The sequence below is a fragment of the Tauraco erythrolophus genome, chromosome Z, assembly GCF_009769465.1.
Source record: "Tauraco erythrolophus isolate bTauEry1 chromosome Z, bTauEry1.pri, whole genome shotgun sequence".
Taxonomy (NCBI): Eukaryota; Metazoa; Chordata; class Aves; order Musophagiformes; family Musophagidae; genus Tauraco; species Tauraco erythrolophus.
This window is the reverse complement of record NC_141496.1, coordinates 85,019,691-85,040,008: the sequence shown is the minus strand read 5'-3', so window position 1 is coordinate 85,040,008 and position 20,318 is coordinate 85,019,691. Positions and strand designations below refer to the sequence as shown.

Sequence of the window (20,318 nt, the reverse complement as noted above, 5' to 3'; positions counted from 1 at the left end):
AAAGACACGTTTCAGCTCCTGTCCTAGCTGTTACCAGAGGCCAAAATTAGCCTCACAGGGATGAGAAGCACAACCACAATAAACTAGAAAAGGCCCAAACAAGTGAAGTTGCTTCTGCAACATGGTTTTTGATAACAGAACCTTAACCACAGACATCTAGGCTTCACAGACTCTTTCTTTTCCTCTGTCATTATACTACGCAAAATAGATCACAAACTGAAGGGAACAGAGAATGTAAATCATAGAATCATAGAATGGCATAGGCTGGAAGGGACCTTAGAGATCATCTAATCCAACCTCCCTGCCATGGGCAGGGACGCCTCTCAACTAGATCAGGCTACTCAAGGCTCCGTCCAACCTGGCCTTGAACACCTCCAGGGAGGGGGCATCCACAACTTCTCTGAGCAATTTGTTCCAAAGTCTTACCGCTCTCGTACTGAAGAATTTCTTCCTACGATGTAATCTAAATCTGTTCTCCTTCAACTTAAACCCATTTCCCCTTGTCCTATCAGTGGACACTCTTGTAAAAAGTCCCTCCCCAGCCTTCCTATAGGTTCCCTTCAGGTATTGGAAGGCAGCTATTAGGTCCCCCCAAAGTCTTCTCTTTTCAAGGCTGAACAATCCCAGCTCCTGCAAACTGTCCTCGTAGCAGAGGTGCTCCAGCCCCTGGATCATCTTTGTGGCCCTCCTCTGAACACGGTCCAACAAATCTATGTCTCTCTTATGGTGGGGACACCAGAACTGGACGCAGTATTCGAAGTGGGGGTCTCACAAGAGCAGAGCAGAGGGGGAGAATCGCCTCTCTTGACCTGCTGACCATACTTCTCTTGATACATCCAAGGGTTGCATGTAAAGGTTGCATGCATAGCATTCTTCTTCTTCTAAGTCACATACAAGTTTAACTATAGGTCCTGAGAGAGAAATACAGGATATCGCTGTTGTGATTTACCTGCCTTTACACCTCATGGCCACAATTGCAACAAATGACATTCATGTGTGAACCTTAGTACAGCAATTTATAACCACGGACGGGGCCCATCTCTTGTATTTTTGCATACGCTGTCTGTGGCAACGCCTGAACATGAAGCACCACACTCAACATGCAATGTCTGAGGCCTCTGTTCCTTGTCCCACAGAAGAGGACACCATGCAGAGGCCTGAATTCTTCTCACAATGCCTCATCCCGGACATGACATAATTCCTAGCTACAAATACGTCATCCACAAGGTTTATTCCTTCACATGCTCATTCAAATTGTTAAAAAGTGATTTTTCAGAGTGCTATCTGGACTACGTTGTCATTTCAACTGATCCCCACTTCTGCTAGACAATTTCTAGCTTAATCTCCAAACTCCACCAATGAACTACACTCATGCCGTCAGGATAACTTGAAACACATTTGTTCTTCCCATTTCGCAGCTTGTTGTCACATAATTCTTACCAGGAAAACATGTATTTCATAATAAGGGAAAAAACACAGCACGATTTTCTCCCCCACCCCCAACAATCTGTGTGTCAAATGAAATTTGCTAATATTTTTGAACATGAGGATAGTCCATAAATACATTCTGAGTAGGCATTTTGCAGAACGTCCCATTTTATCAGTGTTAAATTTGAGCTCCAACTCCAAGAACTGCCTTTGCAGCTCATTAAATTGTCATTTTGACTGTATGCTGCAGGGTGTCTGATGCTGTATGAGCAAGCTCCACCACTACATTCTTAAACTCTAACTTTGTCACCGCACACGTTTCCCAATATAGTTTCCTCCTATCACTTGGTACCATGCGTCATTATTTCCAAGGGCCTGTAATATTCTCAAAAATGTAACGATAATGCCAAGACTGACTAAGTGAATGATGAACAGTCCACATCCACTCCCTTGAGGTGTTTTTTTCTGGACATTTATAAAATATTTAGGAATGAGTTTAAGTATCGCAAGAGGTGGTTCAAAAAATAAGAGAAGCAAAGTTGTTTCTGAAGAAATGTGCCTTTCTTACTTCTTGCATCACTATGGCCTTAGTAAAATTACTCCCTTGCTCAGCTGCTTACAGAATCAGGCCCTGTTTAAAAAAAAAGAAAAAAAAAAAGACAAGTACCTATGTTACAAACGGAACAAAAACTTCACCTTTACTGCAATAGCTGCAGAAGTATCCACGTAGTATATGAACAGCAAAACTAATCCTATGGAAACAATGAATAGGAAACCACCCCCTCCTGAAATTTCACAGTTCAGAGTGGTCTAAAAGGAAACTACTTGAATGCTTTTATTAGTTGTAAGTATAAAGACAGGCTTACACGTGAAACTTCCCTTTAATGAGAAATTCTCACATGCTACACCATCAACAATTGCATCTTCAGATAAGAAATAGGTCCATCTCTTACGGGAAAAGAGTCCGTGTTTTAGTGAGATAGCCAAGAACCTGGAGCCCACAGGACAAAAAGATATGTCTAATCATGGAAGTACAGAGTCTCTGACATCCTTATTTCCTTTGCAGAAGCATGTCACAACAGAACTGCCATTTTCCTTATTCCTCATCTCCAAAACCCAGAAATTATATACAAGACTGCAAGACTACAAGACTGCAATTATATACAAGACTGCAAGAATCAGCTGTATTTTAAAAATGCCATTATTATTGCTATAGCCTGTTTTGACCTTGCTGTGGAAGAAATTGGACTGTCAAAATTGGAGTGCGTTCCGAACAACCCAGAATCACTGAATCCATGAAGGGCAGCTGATTTAACTGCCCTGTTCTGCACTGGAACTTCAGCAGAATTGTGGCTTCACTCCTTCAGACTCTTGTAAACATTTCTATAATATGGAATGGCTTCAAAAGCAGTATCAGAAAACTTTTCTTTTTCCCCTATGCTACGTGTGTTAACTCTGCTGGTAAGTTTGAGAACAACTGCCTTGTCAGCTTTCCCCTCTTATTCCGATTTTTCAGATATTTATTTCTGCCTCGTCAACTCTTAAGATATGAGTTTCAGCTGGGTTACCAGACACCTATAGCCTAAGCAACGTGTGAAGTTTCCACATTCAAAACTATGAAATCATGCAAGACATGTTCAAGTTCTTACAGTGTCAAAATAAAACTGGGGCCCAAAAAAGCCTGCTTAATCATTCCTACATTTTCAAAGAAAATGTGGCTTGAAATTACTGCCTTAGCAGCTCTTTTTTCCCTCCATAATGTAATTCAAGACAGAAAAAAACTATACTGTAAGTATCCACAAGCTTACTTTCATCACTTCCATTTTACTAGAAACAAACTTGATTTTAAGAATATTGCTATTTAGAGCAAGATTTTGAAAACACAGGAGAAGAGTGTATGCTTTTCACCTTTGTAAATTGCTCGTATTTAAGCCATAAATTGGCATATCAGGTTGAAAGGAAACACAGAAAGTGTAAACCCCACCTGAGTCCTGAAAGGCCCTTCAGAAGTCAGCTGAAGAATGTTTTTATACATGCATATACAATTTATATACATATATATTATATATAGTGTCTATTTTATATATTACATATTATACAATTTTGTTTTACTATGAAGACATTAAACAAATGCGTACTGTACATATACACACACACACACACACACACACACAAAGGGTTATAAAATACAAACAACTTGTTGCTAACACGTAGTGGCAAATTGCAAAATATCCTCAATAGGACATGGCATCATAACTGCAAAAAAATTACAAAAGTAATTTGTTCCCGTATAACTCTTTCATACTAAAAAAGATAGATTTTTATTGAAAAGTAGCATCTAAAATGTTAGGAAACTAAAATTTTTTTACTACACAATGAAGATATGTTCTTACATATGAGAAGATATGTTCTTAAAATACATGAAATTCAAATAAAATCAAAACAAATATTTGACTATTTTTATTAACATCATTGCATAATACAAATTATGAATCAGTGAATAACAGGTCACCTCTCCAATCCTATAGCCAACGTTGGAAGACTGTGATTTTTAAAAAAAAGGAATTGGTTTTAATTGTATTCAAAATCACCTAGAATTTTTTGTGTGTGGCACTGCAACACAGTATTAGATCTGAGTGACTCTTGGCTTTCAAATCTCTATCTTTATCATAGCAACTAAACAGACAAATTACTTTGTGCTGCATTTGTTTAAGTCCTTGTTTAGCCGAACTTGCTGTCAATTACTGGCATTCTTAGGCCTTATTGCTGCACCAAAAAAAAATAATTCCTTGTCAATGGGAGGTGCAGAAGCTGCAGTGCCAACCATATTTCATGAACCACTTCTAAATCGATCCAATTCTGGCTGAGCAGGATGGGAATTTCTCTTCCCAGTGAAACTCAGATACCTGGGTATACAGTTTGCCTCTGTACCCCAGTTTTTAAAGACCTTATTAAACATCTTTGGTGCTAACTCAGCAGAATGCAACATAGTGGAGACAAAATAATCTCACACATACCATTCCCAGGCTACCTAGAATAATATTGCTTGCAAGATGGCTTTTGCTACTGTTGTCACCCAGCTCTGTTATCTGCTGTCAGTGCAAGAACGTAAAACCAGAACAAATGGTATTATTTCCCTTCCTCTACATTTAATAGCCATTGCACACAGCTAAAATGATAGTTCACTGTCTGAGGGTTTGGTTCACTGAAACGTTTGCTTTTCTGCAGAGAGCCCTGTTCTCCTGAAGACAATGTAAATGAACTGATGGAAGGATCACAAATGAGCTTATAACTCGCCAACATCGCTGGTGGCTTTGCTAATTACTCAGTGAATGCCAGGTCTGACTCAGTTACGTGCATACAGTGCTGTGGGCCCATAGAACATGTATGGTAGTGTAGAATACATGCCAATACCTTCCAGGCACAAACAAAAAGATACCTAATGGAATACATGGCATGAAATACCTTGTCAAGGACTCTTAAATAACATAGATGGTTCACAGTGCCAAATCTGACTCTCGGTGTGCTGCTGGAGCTTCCTGGAGACCCAACAGCACAAGTAGGTTCACAGCCTGCGTTTGCTTACCGTGCATACAGACCAGCAACAGGCAGAGTGCACCGCTCTACTGTGACACAGGGACAAACCACGGGAAACACCACACAACGGGGACAGCACCCTCCTTTCCTGTGCTCAGTACACTGCATTTCTTCTTTTTTCAGCTAGCCCTTAAAGGTACAGTTCTTGGAACGTTTTTGTTTAGTCCTCAAATGTCTCTGACATAAAGGGCTAAACCTTTGCATCCCTCAGTTCTGCCAGAAGAAACCATAGGGACTCAACAGCTCTCCCAGGCTGAGCCCTGATCTTCTCCTCATATCCCAGGTTTTAAGCTTGTTGCGCAGAGTATTGAGTTGAACTCGACAATCTAAGTACAACTTTTTAATAGCAAAAAATTTATTTAGCCTATGCCTTATATACTGACATCCATGAATGTTTTTATCTTCAGTGCCTAGCTGCAGCCTGCTGAACTACTCATCTCCATACACCAGCTAGCTTTAATTCTTCAATAAAATGCCAAGTTGGATAAGGTGTGCTTTATAAAAATCTGTGTTTGGAAATTTACATTTAATCTTAACAGGGAAGACACAGTATCCAGCAAACCTCATGGAAGTCAAGAAAGCCATCGAAGAACTTCATTTTTCCCCAATCCAAGTTTGCGGGTGCTCCTGCAAATCCCACCCTTGAGTATATCACCACCATACTACCATTCTCACTTTGTAGATACATACTATATAGTACTTCTCAGAGTTTCCAAGGCACTTTCTAAATATCATTTACAGTTGACAGGTGGAAGCAACAAATTCACAGAACTGAAGTTGATACTGAATATTTCTGAAGTTCCACACAAAAATTCTGACTTTCCATCTCCGTGTGGCAAGAGCTGCTTTGTTTCAATTAGCAGAAGTACCACCAAAACAGCTAAGTCAAAAATTGCTTGCTCCCAACCTTTTCAGCCTCAGCTTTGCTGCCTCTAAACGTAATTCTCTCATGTTTCAAACGTATTCTGCATAAAAACATAAGATAAACAATACTAAATGAGCCCTGCAAGCAAGCATCAAAATATTTAATGCAGTCGCTACTGCAAAAAAGTTTTAATCCAAGCATTTAAATAAATTCCAGTCAGAGGTTCATCCCTAATATCCCTAGAGATTATTGCAAGCGGAATAATCAAGCTTAATTTTTCACTATGCCTAATTACTTACTCTTTAAGCTACTTCATAAAAACATCTATATTTCTAGCAATTCTTATACAATTTGTGATGCTTTAGCACAATATTAGTATTGCAAACACTGAGAAAAATGTTTACATTTTAACAAAGAATAAGTTACCGTTCCTGAAAGAATAACTTATCATTCCTGTAATTAGACCTTCAAGATGGAGCTTCAAAGCAGAAAGAATTCATGTAAAAATCAAGACATCACTCAACAGTAGCCAACAAAAATATCCTAAGGCACCTTTTGTTTTTAACTTAAGTTTTATGAGCCGCGCTTCTCGTCACGCACTTCATCATCATTTTGCAGGTATAGCAAAGTAAAGCTAAATTCTTCTACTAATGTCATGCTGCGACAAAAAAAAAACAAAAAAAACAACAAACGAAACCAAGCAAACAACTTATAAATTACTTCCTACCACAGTCTGTTATTACACATCTACCTGTAGCTGAAGGCAGCTGAAATTGCCACTGGAATTTTAACCTCCAGTTTATCCATTCCAAACAGACAATCTACTCGTGCGTTCATACTTGCTATAGCTAATGGTGCTTCACATTTGCTATAGCTAATGATGTTGAAGATTAAATCAGACATATAACAGACATTAAAAAGATAGATTAAAAAAGACTGGACGTTAAAGAAATCACGCTTGCTTGGACAAAGAAATTAGAAGATTGAGGGTATTTCAGATCGTATTTGTCAGCTGCATAAATTCAACTCAAAGTTCTATAGTATCTATATGAACAACAAACGAATACACCAGATAAATTTCGATTAAAATCAACTGAACACGATGATTTTAGATTTAAGCTCTTCCTTGAGCCCCTCCCAACCAAGAGGAAATCTCCTTGAGTTTTGGAAAGGGCTATGAACTGCTTGACATTACTGTCTCCCACCGACTTCCAAGGCCTCTCTGATCACAAATTCAGCCTGGCACAGGGATGCAGTCGTTAAGTAGGTAAGATTCAGCTCAAGTAAGAGCTGCTATACTGCCACACACGGAAAAAGTGTGAAAGATATTTTATCATAACTGCTGTGGTGTATATTTCTGAAATAAACCACTCTAATGTTTTGGTAGCCTGCCTCAGGGCAGGGGAAAAAAAATACCAATCTACCGTATCCCCCTTTTGAAACACAAATGTACAAAGTTAGAGTATGACCTGGCAATATATATTATTGTTTAAAATAATGAAGTTAAGTGACTTAGCGTCCAATATACAATTAGTACAGATGCTTTTTTTAATTACTACAATTCTGACTAAATGCTTTAATTTAATAAAAAGATGTCTGTCAATTAGCCTTTTTCTTTTTTTTGAAACAGAACTTTTAATTACTCAAACACAACTTGATGTGAGCAGAATGAAACACGCAAAGCTACACTTCATTGCATAATATCACACTGCGACCAAAGAGATCAGACAGTCCTTCAAACACAGGTGACTTTCACTGTTCATTTATAAGTTAAACATGGATCCAAACCAGCCAGAGATAATGCACGTGCACCAGTTCTTTATGGTAATAAGTTACATGTACCCTAGATGCACACCTCCTTGCTATCAGTCATCTGCATCAACCCTGCATTGGTGTTTCCCCGACAGCTGTGTCCTGGGACACATCTGCCCAGACCATTGTGCCACAAGGCTGATTGAGGGCACCAGCAAAGCTGCCACTGGGATCACTCCTAGCAAGGGCCAGAGAGGTCTTTGCCCAGATAAAAGAAATTTGGGCAAGTACGGAAAAGCTGTGGCCAGGTAGAAGCCCCATTTCAATCTTTACATTAGGGCACACACTTACCCCTAGCAGAGGCTTCCCTTGCTTGCCCAAAGAATACCCAAACTCAGATCTTACCACTTCAGCTCCTGCATGTGTCAGAGGAAGAGGCTGTGGATGAGAAGCCTGTGCAGCAAACTAACAAAGCGAACAGCGGGACTGCACGAAAGGTTACAACATTCTATGGTCGCAGATTGTCACTTCATCCTGAACTTGGAACCATGATTCAAGTGGTGAGATGAAAAAGGGCAATTCTGAACGACGGGTAGTCTCTGCAATGTGTATGCACAAACTGGGAGGAGTCAAGGCGAGTGCTAAAGGTAATTACACTTAGTAATTATGCAGATGTTCATGGCTGCTTATTAGTTAATGATTGACCTCCATAAAAGGTCAAACAGCTATTAAAAAATTATCATTCTTACATCACAGGTAAATAAATTCAAGCACCAAAAACATGAGGTAGGATACTCCTACGATGCACAACTGCTCTGGGGCTGCACTGAAGTCATAGCCTGATCACAAATGCATTTAAACTACAGTGTTCTTTCCTGAGCAATGAGTTCTGTGGTACACAACTACTGTAGGGATCCTTACACAACTTTTCCTCTAGAGAAACTGAGGTAAAGAGGATACTGCTCCCTGACAGCCAGCTTGACATGTCAATCTTCTGATGCATTTTCCACCCTGTAGAGTTCCTGTCACCTCTGCAGCGTAAAGCATATGAAGCAGAAAGAAGCTGGGTAGGTTCAAACATCGAAAAGACTTGTCAAAATAAACTCAGAAGTCAGTAACATGCAAGGCATGCTCTGTTTGGGCTTTCATACAATGGAGTTCAGATCCCAAAGAAATCCAGCTGATTCTAGAAACTGGGGCCCCCAGGGACAGTATAGACCATGGCTCTTTTTTCCTATCTAAACAACATTTCTGACTATTCCTACAGCAAGAAAATACTGCTAATGCACATTGCTGAAACACAGAGATAACAATTTCCTTTCTTAGTGTTGCAAGGTACGTTCACCTTACAAGACAATCAGCCTTCCCACAGTAAGCACAGTATCTTTTAAAATTAAGAGTGAGATAAGGGCGTTTTACAGACACCCCTTTACAACCATGCCTATACAGAGAAGGAAAAAAAGTGAGAGTACTAATTAGCAACAGAATAATTAGCTTAATGGCTTACCGGATTGCTATCAGAAAGAGGAAGTTAATTGATCAGTTCAGCTGCTAACAGATGCAATAATCCCGATTTCAGAACCAGTAACTCTGAAGAGTGGTTCCAAACGTGTTTCTTCTTTTCTCCTGAAGCCTTGTACGCTCGCTCTTGTAATTACAGCACCACGGAAAGGCCTGTGCTCACACAAATAATAACAGAGTCTGCCTGCTGAGGTAAGGAGACATAAATGAAGGAAACACTGCCTTCATTGCAGGCTGAGGAGGCTGCAGGTGACTCAAAGTATTCATTCACTGCTCAAAACCTCTGGTCTTGCTACTCTGCAACAAACAGCCAGTCAAATAATACCGACAGTCCTAGGCGGGGTCTGTCTGTCTGTCTGTCTGCAGTAAGACTTCAGACTCCAATGTAAGTGTATGCAAAGCATATGACAAAAGTCACACCTAGGTATACACCAACACACAACAAAAACTGGTGTGTTCTTTAGAACAATAGTAACCTACAGAGAAGCAACCTTGTGAACCCTAAAAAAAGGCAAAGGGTGGCCTTACAAAACAGCCAGTCTAGCTAGGCACTGGTATGTCTCTTGGCTATTCTGCATGAGAATACCACAGTGCACCGAATCTGCTGTTTAACAAATGCAGGCAATTAAAAATATTTCTCCACAGACAGGGCAAAATTAGTTGCCCATGTTCTACATAATTCCAGACAGAGAGCTTGGGACTGAGCAAAGATGACAATTTACAATATTCCAAGACTTAATTAAAGTTTTGAGGGCTAACAAGTAGGATGTTCCTCCTGCTGTTGGAATTTCTTTTTTCAAACACTGAAGCCTAAGACTATGAATAAAACATCCTTAAGAATAGAGTTCAGATGTGAAGCAGTACATGAACCATCTTAACATGAACACTTATAAGGTACTCGTTCTTTTAATCTCAGCTTCAAAAAAAATATAAACAAATTAAATGTTAAATTAACAGTGAAGATTTTAGCACGTATTCCTAAATAAACAAAACAAAAGCAATTTGCCATTCACATTGCCATTTAAGAGGTCCTTCAGAATTATTATGAATTACTTTATTGAAGAGGTCTCTTCCTTCTCAGAATCAGTCATCACTAAAAACCTCTCCTAAATTCATTGTTTTGTCTAGTTACAACAGAATTTTGAAAATATCTTAAAATTACACAGCTATTTGTGTTTCAATTTTAGGGACTTTTAATATATTTCATACTTGAATACCATTATTTGCACACCAAGCAACGACATGTCATGTGTGTTTTTCTGCGTAGAAATCAGAAGACAAATAGGCTCTTTGACAATGTCATCTCTGCTTTCTGCATATGCTTAGAGTCACACGAGTGAAGATTAAAGCAGTCCCAGCAGCTCCACACCTCTGACGGCATCACCACTGCGCGTTTCAGCAGAAGTTTAACAATCAGAGAAAAAGTGATCGTGAAAGACTATGTGATCTTTACTCACCCACATCCCCAGTAGTTTCAAGCTATTTCTAGTGTAAAGACCAGCAAAGCCCCGAAGCAAAGTAAGGTTCTAATTCAGATTTCTTTTGCTGCTCAGAGATAACATGATAATGTTCTTTCCGTTTGCAGTATTTCAGTGTGCTACTGTAGTGATTTGTGAATAGTTGCCAAAAGGTTTATAGTATAAACAAAAGCCGATAACATGAAAGGTACGAGTATCATTACTTAATGAGATGACTTGTTACATCATCATGTTTGTATTAAAAATAAAACCAGAAGCTGTGGACTCTCATGAAAAGGTTTTCTGTTTCCTAGCCAAAAACCTCTTCACAGTACTTCCTTTGTTTCCATGCTGAACAAAGTGATTGGACTTGGTGGGACTTCTCTCTTCTCTCCCAGAATCTTCCACTACCACTCTGAACGTGAAAGTTTTTTTTCCTCAAAGCGTGTGCAAGGTCGAGTGGGGAATAAAGGACTAAAGTACCAGTCTCTCAAAGGCTCCTGTGTGTGCCTGCCTTCATGCACTGCAATATACCTTATATGATTATCCATACTGATTTCCACATGACTCCAAATCAAGCAAAGACACAATTTTTTGCAAGACTTGGGTACTCAAGTCTGACTTAAGGGTGTGCTCCTCCATGGAAGGTAAGCCACACACGCTTTTTTCTTGCCAGATTACTCATTCAGAATTCTGAGGGTCACAGAAATACCGCTTTATCTCTCTGCAGCGTAGTGACCAGCAGCTGGGTGGGCTGGGTAACAAGCAATCTCCACACCACACAAATCAGGACCATCCCCTTTGCTCTCTGAATAGACTCACATAAAACTTATCACAAAGAAAAACAGAGGAGATCCTCATCAGCGCCTGCAGGTGTGGATCTGCTGATTAAGCTTTGCACTATGAAGAGGGCAAAAGTGCAGTAATCTTTACCTTGACTCCTAAGCCGAAAGACTACACTGCGTGGCAACCTCTCCATCAGCCAGAAAAGATAAATTTTCAGCCTTCATCCTCAGATAAACCTCTCCTAACATGGTCAGCAGACACACTGGAAAAAAAAGGCTGAATAGAATCATAGAATCATCTGGTTGGAAGAGACTCTCAAGACCATCGAGTCCAACCATTCACCCTGCACTGTCAGGGTCCCTAAACCATGTTGCTCAACACCAAATCCACACGGTTTCTAAACACCTCCAGGCATGGGGACTCCACCACCTCCCTGGGCAGCCAGTTCCAACACTTCACAACCCTCTCTGGAAAGAAATTTTTCCTGATATCTAACCTAAATTTCCCCTGGCGCAACTTGAGGCCATTTCCTCTCGTCCTGTCATTCATAACACGGGAGAAGAGACCGATCCCCATCTCCCTACAACTTCCTTTCAGGTAATTGTAGAGCCCCCGAGCCTCCTCTTCTCCAGACTAAACAGTCCCAGTTCCCTCAGGGATTATTGCCTCAGCGATATGTTTTTAGAATTACGCATACGAAAATATTTGTATATTCAGACAAATCAGTACACAAGCCCTCTCAAATCTGTAAGACATTAGAACAAGAAATGCACACGCTAAAGACAAAGGTCCATGACGCATCCCTTACTGGGGTTCTGAATGTCAGACCTGACACTGAAATAACCTTAAGTAATAAAGGGATCTAAAAAACTTAACTCAGATAGCACCACTGAAAATAAAGTTCAGTAGTCTTACCTGAGATGGTTTTGGTTATTTTCCAGAGATAAAAAAAAAGTCACTGTCCTACTGTTATCTGGCAGGCAAGCCAATTGGATACCACTGCACACACACATCTTACCGAGATGGAAGCACCAGCAATCCATGTCGTGCTGCTACCTGCCACACTGTAAACCTGGGCACGGTCTCGTACAAACAGTGCGTTACTCTCAGGCCTTGACTCATGACACATTACAACCAAGACTTTAATTAGGTACAAAGGGAAAGAACATCTGCAGAACCTTTCAAGACAGAAAGTTACCTTAGCAGTATCCAGGGAACCTCAGAATCTTTCCAGTTAGTTCAGTCATCCTCTGAAGATTTTCATATATAGCCGTAACAGGAAGCCCATGAATTTCTAAGCTCCTTTTTAATAATCCTACAACTTTACAGCTTGGGTTAGAGAAGGTACGTAACCATGAAGACTGTCATCTTGACCCAAAAGAAATATTTTCATTAATGTTCTGATTGGAGATAGGCAGCAGTGGCGGCCGCAATGAATTTTTACATTACCCAAGTGAAAATTTGCCTGCTCCCCATTTCCCTGGGTCTTGGGTGCTTAGGACAGTTTACTAACAACTCAGTTTTTTGGGGGGGAGGACAACAAAGAAAGAAAACATACATCCCAAATTTTGTAAGCGAACCGACAACGAACTGTCCTCCAAATCACTTGGAGACCAGTAGAAACCTTCAATAAGCTAAAAAAACATTAAGACCATTTGACACACAGCCTGTAACCCTACTGTTGCCTCAAAAATCACCAGTAATGAGCAAACGACAATTTAAGACATGTCATCTCATGCAGTTAATCCTCTTCATGAACTGGAAAAAAATCAACCTTAGATTTGGGAAGAAACAACGGTTTGTAGTGAATTCAAGGGGAAACACTTATCAGGTCTCATGGCCAATGGCAGGCTTCACAAGAGTTTACGTAACTAAGTGGGAGTGCCATTCCAGCACTGGGAGACCTTTCTACACACACCAGTCAGCCAGAGCAGCAAAGTAACGCGGAACAGAGGCCAGCACAGGATACCAGGCCCAGTGCAGACCTGGGGCTCCCATCAGCTTGCCACCCGTGGTACCTCCCTGCTCTTCTAGCTGCTGCTGCTGGGACTAGCTATGCTGAGACCTGGAGAGCGACAGGCACACCCCTGCTACAATTAAGCTATCATTTAGCTGCATGGGTGTATCCTCTGGCCTTGAGCTTGCTCACACCGGTACCCTGGCCAAGAACTTCTTGTGCAAAAAAAAATCAGCAGGACGAAAACCCAAATTACTTTCCCAGATAGAGAGGGATGGGAAATTTTGGGTACAAAACAGCCCACGGAGAATCTGGCCCATTCACTCCCTTTGCAGACACAGGTCTGTCCACGGGTTTTGCTACGCTATAGCTTGTGTCAACGAGAGAAAAAGCCCTGATGGGCCAGAAAATGAGATTTAGACTACGATGCAGATCAGGGACATGGTGGGGACAACAGCTGTTGCCATCTAGCAACAAGTTTCTCTCTCTTGACTGGATTACAAGAGAGCTGATGGCAATCTCCCATACTATTTTCTCAAGAGCAAAAGAAGCTAACAGGTCTCTCTCTACTAATTCCACTTTTGCCTCTCCACTGCCATTTAAACACCCCTGCAGCATGATGCCACAATCATACCAGCAAATTGTACCAGCTAAAGAGTCAGTTGAAAAACAGTCGCCATCCACACTGATTTCTTTTGTTCTTGAGAAGTTATTTTTAACCTGGATCAGTTAAAAATATCAGTGGTCCGATATTACCACAAAGCCTCACCAACAGTTGTGCAATCACTGTCAATAAAAGTGGCAAACTGTCACAACAGTTGTAGTATTTTTAAGTCAGCTTCGGTGCTGAAGGCAACACTCCATTGAACTGAACCGCTCATCAAGCTATAAACTTAAATGCTAGCAGTTTCCTTCAGTTCAAAGGGCAGAGCTATGTTTCTGGAGTTGTGAACAAGATTTCATAACTGCATTTATAAATTACAGCAGTATTTCGACTATTGACTCTGTTCTGATTTCGGCTGGGATAGAGTTAATTTTCTTCCTACGAGCTGGAATAGGGCTGGTTTGGATTTAGAAGAACGTTGACACTATACCGATGTTTTTACTTGCTGCTAAGAAATCAAGCACTTTTCAACTTCCCCTGCTTTGCCAGTGTGCAGGTGCACAACAAGCTGGGAGGGAGCACAGCCAGACCAAAGGACCTACAATTGCTGGGTTAGGATGTGGGCTTAGGCCCAAATCAGCCGATGGAATATTATGCAACATCATGCTCAGCATATAGATGAGGGTTGGCCGGGAAGCTTCCTCTCTTTTCTGGATCCCAGGACTGCTGTTTTCGGGATTTCCCTCTTCTGGAATCACTAGCTGCAGACAGGACGGGCGTTGGTCAGCAGGTGGTGTGCAATTGCACTGTGCATTACTCACTTGTATGTATTATCATAATTTTAATTATTATTTTATCATTATTACTTCTAGTTTTATTTTATTTCAAGTATTTAATTGTTCTTATGTCAACCCACAAGTCTCCTTGCCTTTACCCCTTTGATTCTCTCCTCTGTCCCTTGGAGGAGGGTAAGTGGCTGTGTGGTGTTTGGCTGGCAGCTGGGTTAAAACCATGGCAGAATTGTATTAAATTTTCTAAAGTATTTGTGTAATCGAATCATCTTTGTATTTGTGTCCACTATATAATTATGATCATAAACTAGCTCTACTCAAAGGACACCAAAATAGGCTTTCTGATTTATATCTTCAAGTGCCAGAAAACTGCAAGTCAATAAGTTTGTACAGAAACAAAATGAGCCAAGCGGAACCCGATTCCAGATCCCTGGCACTTTTTTCATAGGATGAGTTTCATGATTCGCAGTGAATTGGTCTGTACTAAGAGAGGATGAAAATCATCTTATTAAAAACTGGGCCATGACCTGCAGACATGCACTTCTTACATGGCACTGGGTGAATCTTTCAGCCTCCGTGTCTCAGCTCCAGGGCGTGCTCCCTGGCCTCAGAGAGACATTTCAGAAGGTGCACCGCTATCTACAGAATTTGAAATACTGCAGTTACAAGAATCACATAAACAACAAAGTGTACCAAACACAGGGGGCTTGCCAGGTGGCATGCAGGCACAGAAGACACGAATCTTGAGCTAGAAGAGCTAGCAATAAAAATGAGCACAGTTAGTAAAATGGCCATCATCCAGTACCTGCTTTACTAGACAGAAGTGTCCTATGACTATGTGCGTACACGGCACCACACAAAATTTTACAAGTAACTTACTTCTTAATTATGAGGCAGATCATAGCCATGACATACTGAAGAAACTAACGCTACCTTACTATTTAGTTTTTTTAAAATCTCATATTTCAAAATACAAATCACAAGGATATCTGGGCAATGATGAAAATATACAAGGCATTTGCAACACCTACAACTTCCCCCTACTTTGCCGATGACAAATAAAACAGCTAGTTTTACAGCAAGGAGGAAATAACAGTAAAATGGTAGATATTGTACCTCGCAACAGGCTGGTATGGCTTTCTAGTTCACAACTGAAGAGCGAAGAGGGAAGACAAAAAGATGGAATTTCCAGCTCACTGAGGGAGGACTTGAAGTTTCTTCCTTATACGGAAGGAGAAAAAGCTCTTTCTGGACTGTACAAACGTGAAGAATAAGACAAGATGCATGACCTCATAACCACAGCAGGAATCTGCAATGACAAATCAGACACTCGATCTATTTAGGGAAAATAAAATTCAGAGCATCAGTGGTGCAGACGCACAACAAACAGGTACAGTACAGAATGGATTCGAATACAAATCACACCTAGAAGATGAAGAATGGTCCAAGCTGTATCTGACATTGGATGTCAGGGAAGGTGTGAGGACCCTCTTCCCAATCCCTGCCTAGCACTGTCAGCAAGACTTAAATTAGAAATGCATTTCGTTGCATTTAAACTTGTGCAGAGTTTGCTATTCAGTCTAAGCAATATGGGGTTTTGAACATTACAAAATATATGAAACTGCTCATCTGTATGCTTCTAAGTGCACGTTTTATTTTGCCTGATGAATGAAGTTTGCTTTTTAGCTTCCACAGCATATAAATTTCAACTGTAGCACCATATAATTTACCAGCAGTAACCAAAGTAACCACACTGCAACACTAACAAGTGTACATTCTGCAATCATTGTGTAAGAAAGACAAAAGCTCAGGCAGGCTCCGAGCAACTGTTAGCACAGCACTGTATCCTGCAGAGTGCTGCAAACGGCACAGAAGCTGTGCCAGCTCTTATCTCCCCTTAAAACCAACTGCAAGCTGTGGAGGAAGGAGGGGCAACGGATGGGACACGCAGCACCTTAGAAACAGCTTCCCAGGTCCTGAAGAAAGGCTGTTGCCAGCTTCCATCCTAAAGTAGCCAAGAACACCAACACACACCTAACGTGCCTTGGTTACACAGACCACAAACACACAGAGCAGACACTGCACACATGGAGCTGCGAGAACCAGTAAGCACGTTTTCAGCACTATATGGACCCACTTTGCGAGCCACAGAAAAAAGGATTTTTTGTAGTTTCTGGCCCATTCTGCTGGTGTCAAAAGTAAAAAAAAAAAAAAAAAAAAGAAATCCCTTAGCTACTTACGGTTAGATAAGAAACAAAACTGAAGAAAAGTCAACACCATTCCACAAACACACACTATTACAGCAAACCATATAAGCATATGCTTATTTTTAAGCACGTTTCAGTTCTCCCAATATCAAGAAGACCTAAATACATAACCAAAGACTACAAACAGCTCTAAACTGGCACCAACTGAACCCAGTGAAAGAAACCTCCTGCTGTTTTTAATAGCTTAAGGATCAATTCCTAAACTGGAACATCATTTTCCACTCCTTGTTTTATCTAACTGAGGGAGGGGAAGAATCCAGGAAAGAGATGTAATACAGTAAAATGAAAAGAGCAAAGAGGAACATTTTTACAAGCATGTTTTATTTTTCCCCTCGATATATTTAATTACCAGAAATTGACCTTTAAAAACAAAACATATTTAAATATTTGTGTTCGATTCTGGTTTTCATGAATTAATTTTGAGATGGCTGCAAGGCAAAAAAGCACATTAAGGATGGGAGAAAGCATCTGGGTGAAGGAAGAGATGTGACAAATTATTTATGTTTTTTAGGTTCTGGAAGAGTCAGAGTAACAACTACATTAGGCATTCATCGGACTACATATTCTCTGCTTTGAAGATCAAAGAATTTTGAAAGATCATTTAATGAAATCTAATAAAACGCATTTCTACCACAATAAACCATGGGATAAACATCCTACAAATTCATGTCGAGACACAAAAAAAACAGTGGGTGCTACAACAGACATTCACTAACTCCCGAACTGCCAATGCTCCTTACGTTAGGTGCGTTTTAAGAAGAGTGTCTGTGGTTTTAATTTTTATCTCAGCCCTCCTCCACTTTACATTATCCAAACGTTAGCTCAAAACATTTCCAGAAATACGTAACTCTCTAACAAAAGAAAAGAAACAAAAACCACCGTTTCTTCACCTTAAGCAATATCCTTTTAGAAGCAACATGAAACAAGTATATTTGCATTTCCTTTGGGAGAGCTAACATAACAAGTGCACAAAGTTCTCCTAAAGCAACAGCACGTACCAAAGCTCTGTTTTAAAGCAGCAGCACTGAAAAGAAAAGGAGGGGAGAAAAAAAACCACCCCAACCTCTGACCACCTCAGCAGCCTGTGGGAAACATCGCTACTTTAGGGAAGCCACTTTACGGTGTTAAGAGGTAAGTTTACTACTCGAAGAGTTTCCTGCTGCCGGGCACTACTCAGCAAAACCAGCATCTCGAACCAAAACGCCCCAGTCCAGCCCAGCTCTGCCGAGCGGCGGCTGCGAGGAGCCGTCCTGCGGCGCCCAGCCGGACCTCCACGGGGATGGGCTGCGCACACCTGGATAAGCTCCTTCAATCGCAGCAGAGCTTAATCCTGGAATGGCCAGTGCCTCAGGCGAGCAGGAACCCGCCCCTCCCACGCTGTTGGTTTTGAGTTGGTTTGTTGGTTTTTTTTTTTTTTTTTTATCTCAAAAACCGACACTCTCACAATTAAAAGATTTAAAAGTCCGTGGAAGTTCACAGAACCCCCAAACAAACAAACACACACTCAAAGTCCAGAAACGAGAAGCGTTTTCCGTCAGTCCTCCGGGCTGCAGCCGGTACGGCCTCGGGTGCAGATGGGTCTGCCCAGTGGGGGCCGAGACCCGCCGCGCCCGGCCCAGCTCGGCACCTGCCCCGGCCCGGCTCGGGGCGCCCACCGGCGCCCAGCCCTCGGCTCCACGCCGCCCGGCTCGCCCCACAGGCTGCCTCCAGGGGAGGGAACCGAACAGCCCTGGAAATAAAATCGGGAAAAAAAAACACGGACAGCAGCCCGCGCCGAAGCCCTCCACGCCCCGCGGCGAGACCGCCCACCCCCCCGGGAGGGAAAGACGCGGCGAGAGAAAGCAGAGGCGCGGCACCGACGGATGTTCCCGCCTCGCCCGGCGGGTGCCCGGAGCACGACTGGGGGGGCCGCCGGCGAGGCCCCCCTCGCCCCCCCCCCCGCCGCCTCTGTCGCCCCCCCGAGTCCCCCGAGGCCGAAGCGGGGGACCGCGCTGCCGCCCCCCGCCTCGGCCGGAGCGCACCGCCGCGGCTCCCTCACCTCCAGCGCCCGTGTGTGGCCGGGCGGAGCGGCGCGGCGCGGCGGGCCGCGGCCCAGGCCCCGCCCGCGGACCGGCTCCTCCCGCCCCGCCCGCCGAGGCGGTGCGACGTGCGCGTCCTCCCCGCCCCGGCCGCGGGTCGCCGTGGCCTCGGCTGCCGCCGCTCGTCGTGTGCCGGCTGTCGCGCTGTGATTGCGGGCGCTCGGGGTGCAGGAGGGTGTGTGGGGCACCGTGGGGGCCCAGGGCGGGGGAGCGGCTGGCGGTTGCGGGCCCCGGGTCCCAGGGACGACGGCTGCCAGGGGTCATGAAAGGCTGCGTCCTGCTTTGGTGTCCAGGGCCGTGGTGCTGCACGGGCGTGTGGCAGCACCGGTTGTCTGGGTTTTGGCGGGACGGACGGACCATCACCGTCTGTCGCCTGCTTACTCCCTTGCCTCTCGTTTTGTTTTCTCCAGGGTTGCGTTCGTTCGTTGCGTGCGAGCTCCGAGTACTGCTTCTCCTGTAAAACCCTTTGGGCTGGCCACCGGGAGACGGGTACGCCCTGAGCGGGACCACACAAGAGCCGTCACTGCAGCATTCGCCTGGGCTCCCCCGTGTCCCCGGAGAAAGCAGAAAATCCAAGCTGTTAATTCCCCCAGCGTTTTGTACTTTCCGTGTTTAAGTTTTCTAGGCCTCAGGGAGGTATTGGGAAGTAGGACAGTGAGGACGGCTATAAATCTGTGTAGATGAATGAACGCGGAAAGAAGGCTGGGGGAACAAATGTGCAAAGATTCCCCGCTGAAGAAGACGGGGGATTGGAAGGGCCTCGTCCGCAACACTGCCGTGTTCAAGGGAATGCCTCTCCTGCAAGGTCCTGAGCTCTTCTCGGAGCAGAGCACTGGGGCTGTACGCCTGCCATGCGACCCGAGCCTGCATAGGTGGCTGTGCCTGCCCGCTGCTCAAGAATGGTTACAAACCCTCAGCATCTGCTCAGGACTTTTTTATTCCTGGTAGAATTGGCTGATCCCAAGCCACATGAGATGAGGGCGTAATAGCTGTGCACTTATAGCTGTAATTACTGATACCAGATATGCTGACTCATGCACATTGAATTCCAAGTGCAGCAAGAACTCTTGTATGTGTGCACTAGTTAAAGAAATCACACAGCATTTCAACGTGCTACTTCCATTTTGTTCCAGGTCCTTACTTCAATCTTTTTTTTATTTGCCATGGTGTTTATAACAAATGATAGCAGAGCAACTGCACTGAGTGTTTACTCAA

At 42.8% G+C, this 20,318-nt stretch overlaps 1 protein-coding gene across 1 annotated transcript in view; it reads right to left on the bottom strand.

Annotated features, from left to right (window-relative positions):
• The window catches only part of PIP5K1B (phosphatidylinositol-4-phosphate 5-kinase type 1 beta), a 115,519-nt gene extending 96,420 nt beyond the window's left edge, over nucleotides 1-19,099 (bottom strand). Inside the window, exons 1-2 of the mRNA XM_086629004.1 lie at nucleotides 19,064-19,099; nucleotides 15,875-16,067 (exon numbers count right to left, since the gene is read on the bottom strand). The gene's annotated coding sequence lies outside the window, so the exon portion shown is untranslated. The remainder of the gene's footprint in view (nucleotides 1-15,874; nucleotides 16,068-19,063) is intronic.
• Nucleotides 19,100-20,318: the final 1,219 nt, after the last annotated feature.